This window comes from Oryzias latipes, chromosome 19 (genome assembly GCF_053564925.1).
Source record: "Oryzias latipes strain Hd-rR chromosome 19, Olatipes_Hd-rR_3.1".
Lineage (NCBI taxonomy): Eukaryota > Metazoa > Chordata > Actinopteri > Beloniformes > Adrianichthyidae > Oryzias > Oryzias latipes.
In genome coordinates, this window is record NC_136255.1 from 26,859,732 (window position 1) to 26,867,243 (window position 7,512).

The following is a 7,512-nucleotide window of genomic DNA, read 5'->3' on the forward strand; positions in this document are numbered from 1 at the left end:
ACCGTTGAAGAAGAAATTATGAGGTCTGTTGTAAACAGACAGAGCTCCGACATAGAGACAGATGATCTTCTAAACGGGCTTTTATTATTCTTATGATTATTATTAAGTGGATGTTGCTTATGGCTTCTTAAATCCATGCAGCCAGTGCTTCATCTTTGGCAGAACGGACCCAGAAGAAGGGTTATGGTCAGGTTAATACGTGATGAAAACATTATGTCGCAGATTCATTTCAACTGGAATAACATCAGCCGTTATTTTGTCTGGACCTGACTAGAAACCCAAATTCACATGATTGTTTATTTTATTTTATTTTTTTAACTTGTCCTGTCCAACAGCTGAGCAGACAGATGAGAGCTGAAAGCCTCTTGTGTTGGACAGATTTTACTGTTACCCCAGGGGTTATGAATCTTTTGAGGTATATTTGAAATAATGCCTTTTGTCATTTATACCAAACTTCATTTATCTTGCTTATATTTTTCTGTTCAACCGGACGGAAAAGAAAAGGAGGGAAAAAGAAAGAGGGATGTTAGAGATGGGCGCTCTCTTTCCCTCCGTGCGTCCCTGGGCTCTGGGGGCCTTGCGGCGGCCCTGCTGGCCCTGGCCTGGGTGGCGGGCTTGGTCGCCCGGGCGGCGGTTGTTCCCTGCCGGTTCCCGTGTGGCGTTGGGGGGATTCCGGCTGCCGCTGCTGCTGCGGTGGGGGTCTTGGGGTGGGGATGGCTGGGCACTCTCCCTCTGTCATGATTTCAAGGCAGGGCGAACCCAGATGCTGGAACCCAGTAAGAGGTCCGGGACGTGGCAGGTAAGAAGGATTTATTATTTTCTTTGAGGCTGGCAAAGAGGGTTGGCGAGAGGTGATCCAGATGGATAGTCTGTGGCACGGCTGGAGGTGCGGACGCGGCAGTTCACTGATCCTTCCCGACAGCAGGCTGGAGACTGTGCTGACGTCACTCTTGGACCGGTTTCCTGGGACAAGGAAACAAGATTTAGTGCTAGAACTAGAAATTCAACAAGATGTGCTACAGCTAGACGAGACCAGGCTAGTCACCAAAATGGGCAACGATCTGGCGCTGATTATTGGCATTGGGTCTCCTTTTAAGCAGCAGAGGTTGATGAGTTGAGTGACGGCAGCTGGAGAATAATCAGGAGCAGATTGGAGCCAAGCTGGAGGGGGAGGAGTCTGACAGAGGCACCATGACAGTACCCCCCCCTCAACGACCGCCTCCAGGCGGTCCCGGACGCCGATCCGGGTGGGCACGATAAAAGTCAGAGATCAGGGAAGGGTCCAGGATGAGGGAACGGGAGACCCAGGAGCGTTCCTCTGGACCGTAACCCTCCCAATCCACCAGGAACTGGTGGCCACGACCCCGGCGCCGGATGTCCAGAATGCGGCTGACCGTATAGGCAGGCGCACCATCAATGAGCCGGGCGGGTGGTGGGGATGCGGAAGGCAGGCAAAGTGTGCTGTCCTGAACAGGCTTGAGCTGAGACACATGGAATGAACGGTGAATCTTGAGAGCCGCAGGTAATCGTAGCCGGACACAGGAGGGACTGATGACCTTCTCGATGGTGTAGGGACCAATATAACGAGGAGCAAGCTTCCGAGAGGTGGCATGAATGGGTATGTTCCGCGAGGACAACCAAACCCTCTGACCTGGCTGGTAGGTAGGGCCCACCACCCTGCGACGATTGGCTGTACGGCAGTTGCTCTCCTTGGTGCGGAGGAGAGCAGCCCTGGTTAGATGCCAGATGTCTTGGCATCTCTTGAGGTGGTCCTGAACCGAGGGCACTGCCAAGTCCAGTTCATGAGAGGGAAACAGCGGTGGTGGGTACCCGAGGGCAGCCTCAAACGGAGACAGACCTGTGGCGGAGGAAGGGTGAGTATTATGTGCATATTCAGCCCAAACCAAGTACCTTGACCAGTCCGTAGAATTGCAGTCAACGAGGCAGCGAAGGGAGGCCTCGAGCTCCTGATTGACACGCTCAGCCTGCCCGTTAGATTGGGGATGGTATCCGGAAGTAAGGCTGATGGTGGCGCCCAAGGCTGTGCAGAAGGCCTTCCAGACTTGAGACACGAACTGGGGTCCGCGGTCTGAGACGATGTCCGATGGCAGCCCGTGATGGCGAAACATGTTGTGAACCAGAGTGTCAGCAGTTTCAGTGGCTGTAGGCAACTGAGGGAGGGGAATGAAATGCACGAACTTGGAGAAACGATCAATGACAGTCAAGATTACAGTGTTACCCTGAGAGACGGGAAGGCCAGTGACAAAGTCGACAGCTATGTGAGACCAAGGACGGCTGGGAGTCGACAGTGGATGGAGCAAACCGGATGGAGGACGGTTGGAAGTTTTGGAGCGGGCGCAGGTCGAACAGGCAGCCACGTACTCTTTGACGTCTTTGGCCATCGAAGGCCAGTAGAAGCGTCGACGGAGAAGATGTAGAGTTCTGGCTACACCACCATGACAGGCGATGCGAGACGCATGAGCCCAGGTAATAGCGTCGGACCTTAAAGATCGAGGCACATACAAGGTACCAGGAGGAGGATCAGGATGGTCGGTGTCCTCACCTTGAGCCTGAATGACTTTAGTCTTGATGTCCCAGGTGAGTGCCCCAATTATGCATGTGGAGGGGATGATGTTGGTAGCGGAGTCAGGATCGTCGGAGGAGCTGTATTGGCGGGAAAGGGCGTCTGGTTTTATGTTGCGACTGCCTAGTCTGTAGGTAATGGAAAAATTAAAACGGTCAAAAAACAAACACCAGCGGGCTTGACGAGAGTTCAATCTTTTAGCAGTACGGAGGTATGCAAGGTTCTTGTGATCCGTCCAGACTATAAATGGTTGTGCCGCTCCCTCCAGCCAGTGCCGCCACTCCTCCAGAGCAAGTTTGATGGCGAGTAGTTCACGGTTTCCCACGTCGTAATTTCTTTCTGTGGGGGTGAGTTTCTTAGAATAAAAAGCACAGGGTTTGAGCTTCCCGGTTTTCTCCTCCCGCTGGGAAAGGACCGCCCCAACCCCAGTGTCCGAAGCGTCGACCTCTACCACAAACTGGCTGGTAGGATCAGGTTGTATTAGGATGGGAGCAGACACAAAAAGTTTTTTGAGGGTGTCAAAAGCATGCTGGGCCATGGTGTTCCATTGAAAAGATCTGGTGGTAGATGTGAGCTGGGTGAGTGGAGCGGCGATACTACTATAATTCCTAATGAAACGACGGTAAAAGTTTGCGAATCCGAGAAATTGCTGTAGTTTTCTGCGTGTGGTGGGGGGTTCCCACTGGGAAACTGCTTCGATCTTAGCTGGATATGGACGGATACCGCCTGCCTCGAAAATATACCCTAAAAAAGGGATGACGGATGAGTGGAACTGGCATTTTTCGGCCTTGACGAATAGCTGATTCTCTAAGAGCCTTTGCAAAACCTGACGAACATGAGCTGGGTGTTGACTGGGGTCTTTGGAGTAGATGAGAATGTCATCGAGATAGACAAACACGAAACGGTTGATAAAGTCGGAGAACGTCATTGACAAGACGCTGAAAAACTGCAGGGGCGTTAGTAAGGCCAAAGGGCATGACAAGATATTCAAAATGACCCAGGGGAGTACTAAACGCGGTTTTCCATTCGTCCCCCTCCTTAATCCGGACCAGATGATAAGCGTTACGTAAGTCAAGTTTGGAAAAGATGCGGGCCTCCTGGATGGAGTCGAAAACGGAACTAATGAGAGGGAGAGAGTACTTGTCTTTGATGGTTATTTGATTAAGTCCGCGATAGTCGATACAGGGCCTGAGAGATTTCTCTTTTTTCTGTACGAAAAAAAACCCGGCACCGACGGGGGAAGATGAGGGACGAATGTGACCGGAGGTGAGGGCCTCCTGTATGTAACTCTCCATGGCGGCCTTTTCGGGCCCGGAAATATTAAATAGTCGACCCTTATGAAGGGGGGCGCCTTCCAGTAAGTTGATGGTACAGTCATACGGCCTGTGGGGGGGGAAGCGAACTGGCTTTGGATTTGTTAAAGACAGTGCGTAAATCGTGGTAACATTCAGGGACGTTAGAAAGATCAATCTGCTCAGGAGTAATCACCGGGGTGACGTCCACTGAAGGAATGGCAGAGAGCATACAGTTAGCGAGGCAGAATTTGCTCCAATCAGTAAGCCGGTGATTACTCCAATCCAACTGAGGATTATGACGTTGTAACCACGAAAACCCCAATACGACTGGGTTCTGAGGGGAGTGGGTAACAAAAAACCGGGTGGAATCACGATGGTTGCCGGAGGTGACGAGAAGAACGGGTTTGGTACGGTGAGTGATGATAGACAGATGCTGACCCCCCAAACCAGCGGTTTTGACCGGGACTTGAAGTTCTTCTGTGGGCAGAGACAGCCGAGAAACAAGGCTTTGGTCTATGAGACTCTGTTCAGCTCCAGAGTCAATGAGGGCCTGGGACTCAACAATCTTGGATGCATGACATAACTTGACAGGAACATAGAGGAAGTGCTTGGAAACAGGGGATCTATCACCCGCCCGCGGCCTGTCGTCTAGCGGGGGGCTGCAAAGTTTAAACGTACTACACACTGATTGACAAGATGTCCAGTTTTACCGCAATAGAAGCACGCACCTTCAGCTCGACGTCTCTGCCGCTCCTCGGAAGAGAGCTTGGAGTGCCCGATCTGCATGGGTTCCTCAGGAGAACTGCTGGAATGTTCAGACGTGTGAGCAGGTGAAGAGTGCGGCGCATTACCTTGGGCTGAACGCACGGGACTTTTGCGGGGATGTGTAGTCCGTTCATGACGTCTCTCTTTTAGGCGGGTGTCTGAGCGCAGGGCAGCGGTGACGAGATCCTCAAACGAGTGGGTCTCCGGTTGCGTACATAGATGGTCCTTAATGTCATCATTCAGGGATTGAAAGAACACTCCTCGTAACGCGGGATCGGTCCATCCTGCCTCCACTGCCAGGATCCTGAAATCTATGACATGGTCGCTGACTGACTGGTTACGTTGTTTCAGGGTTAGCAGCTTACGTGTGGCCTCCTCCTGCTTTTTAGGATGATCAAACACCAGCTGAAACTCCCGTATGAAATGTTCAAAAGAGAGATGAGAAGTTGGGTTGACTGCTAAGAACGCCTGAGCCCACTGTAAGGCTTTGTTGCGAAGAGAATTAACAACCAAGGTTATTTTGCTAAGGTCGGACTGATAATAATTAGGAGCTTGTTGGAATAACAAACGACACTGGAGTAGGAAGCCACCACATGCCTCAACGTCGCCGAAGAATGGCTCAGGTTGCAACCGGAAGTTTTCCGGGCTTGGAGAGGAAACGGAAGTGACGGCGTTACTAGGAGCCGGAAGCGTAGCCGTAGCAGCGGGGCTAGCTACCCGACCAGATAAATCCATTAAAGTCTGTGTTAAACTATCCAGGCGCTGAAATAGTTCCTGCTGGGCGGACGCAACTTGAGAAAGTGCGTCGGCTTGACGCCCTAACGCGATACCTTGTTGACTGACCGCGTAGCGGAGTCCCTCCGGGTCAGCTGGGTCCGGGGTTGGGCCAGATCGTTCTGTCATGATTTCAAGGCAGGGCGAACCCAGATGCTGGAACCCAGTAAGAGGTCCGGGACGTGGCAGGTAAGAAGGATTTATTATTTTCTTTGAGGCTGGCAAAGAGGGTTGGCGAGAGGTGATCCAGATGGATAGTCTGTGGCACGGCTGGAGGTGCGGACGCGGCAGTTCACTGATCCTTCCCGACAGCAGGCTGGAGACTGTGCTGACGTCACTCTTGGACCGGTTTCCTGGGACAAGGAAACAAGATTTAGTGCTAGAACTAGAAATTCAACAAGATGTGCTACAGCTAGACGAGTCCAGGCTAGTCACCAAAATGGGCAACGATCTGGCGCTGATTATTGGCATTGGGTCTCCTTTTAAGCAGCAGAGGTTGATGAGTTGAGTGACGGCAGCTGGAGAATAATCAGGAGCAGAGTGGAGCCAAGCTGGAGGGGGAGGAGTCTGACAGAGGCACCATGACACCCTCCTTCTTTTCACGTTCCACCATCCATTTTAGAAGAACATAAACACTCACCTGAGCACTGGTGTTAACTCACCTTTGCACTAACAGTTTGCATGACTGAATGACTGAAATATTTCACACTAGTTGGTTTTAAGGCATAAGTATGCGTGTGAACACTATCTGTTTTGTGTACATGTCGAAAGGTGGACATTTTTGCAGCTAGCAGGTGTGTTTATAACATTTGAGTGTGTGTGTGGACAGGCTCCGCCCCTTTTTTTTCTTTTTTTTTTCTACATTTGAACCTTACCATAATGATTAACAACCAGTAAACTTGTTGCTTTATGCTGCTTCATGGTCTTATCCCCCTTCCCCTCCTATTATCACCCCCTACCCCCCCCTCTCTCTAACATCCCTCTCTCTTCTTCCCTTCTTTCCTTTTCCGTCCGGTCCAACACCAAAGATTTTCAGACATGATTGAAATTAATAAAGTTTGGCCTCAATTACAAAAGGGGTTTATTCAGACATACCTTTGGTTTGTCTGAAGATTAATAACCCCTTTTGTGAAAGCAAAATATGTCCAACACAAGAGGCCCTCAGCTCTCATCTGCCTGCCCAGCTGTTGGACAGGACAAGTTAAAAAATCAAAATAAAAAAAGAGATGGGTGACTCAGAGGAGAACGACTCTCTGCCAGCAGGTTGGGAACAACGGCTTGGATCTGGGTTCAGAACCCTTCTTCATCAACAACGTAGAGCTGAATGTTCCCTCACCAGGAAGGCTCAGGATACCTGGAAGTCCTGTCAAGACAGTTTCATCTGTCAGTGGAGAAGACGGAGACCCTTTCCTCCGTCCTTCATCAAACGTCTGCACAGAGATTCTTCACTCTGCAGGGACGATGCTCGGCTGCACTTCCATTTTCCATGAGCTTCTTGTTTGCCAAAAGACAGTTGAAGCTTCTTGAAGAAACATCTGGACGTGAAGCAGACGTCCACGCTCCGATCAGCTGACCAACAGTTGCAATCTGCAGACCTTTTCTGCTCCGACCGTGCCACAGAATTTAAGTCAGTTCTTTGAAGCATCGCCTTATTAAAAGGACAGAAACATGATCCATGTTCCTGTTGACGTCTGAGGAGAAACCCAGCAGACAGCTGAGGTCCAGAAGCACACGGTTTCACTGGATCTGTTTCTCTTTTATTGATTGGTTTCATGCTGAGATAATAAATGACTAGAAATGAAAGAAACCAAAAGGAGAATAAAAACGAAGAAAAGATCTGAGACACCCCTTCTGTTCCTTTAATTCCATTTATCCTAAAGGAAAAATAAATGATCATCTGTTTTCTCAAACTCACTGACGGTCAGAGCGAAACAGAAAAACACATCAGACGGTTTGGCAGAAACCCTCTGGGATTTCTCCTCCTTCATTTCTGCAGTCAGATGCTTCCGTAGCTTTGCTTCCCAGAGATTCCTCTTTCCAGCGGTTAAGTCCTAAATCAGAGTTTTAGACACATTTAGTTCTTTTTAGATCATC

General features: G+C 50.2%; 2 long non-coding RNA genes across 2 annotated transcripts; both read right to left on the reverse strand.

Moving 5' to 3' along the window:
* Nucleotides 1-793: 793 nt before the first annotated feature.
* LOC111946398 (uncharacterized) lies at nt 794-1,970 on the reverse strand. Its single transcript, XR_002872101.2, has 2 exons — nt 1,046-1,970; nt 794-963 (listed from the first exon to the last, which is right to left on the reverse strand). It is a non-coding gene; the product is annotated as an uncharacterized LOC111946398 (long non-coding RNA).
* Nucleotides 1,971-5,601: 3,631 nt separating this feature from the next.
* LOC110014862 (uncharacterized) lies at nt 5,602-6,384 on the reverse strand. The gene is made up of 2 exons (XR_002289864.2): nt 5,854-6,384; nt 5,602-5,771 (listed from the first exon to the last, which is right to left on the reverse strand). It is a non-coding gene; the product is annotated as an uncharacterized LOC110014862 (long non-coding RNA).
* Between the last annotated feature and the right edge of the window lie 1,128 nt (nt 6,385-7,512).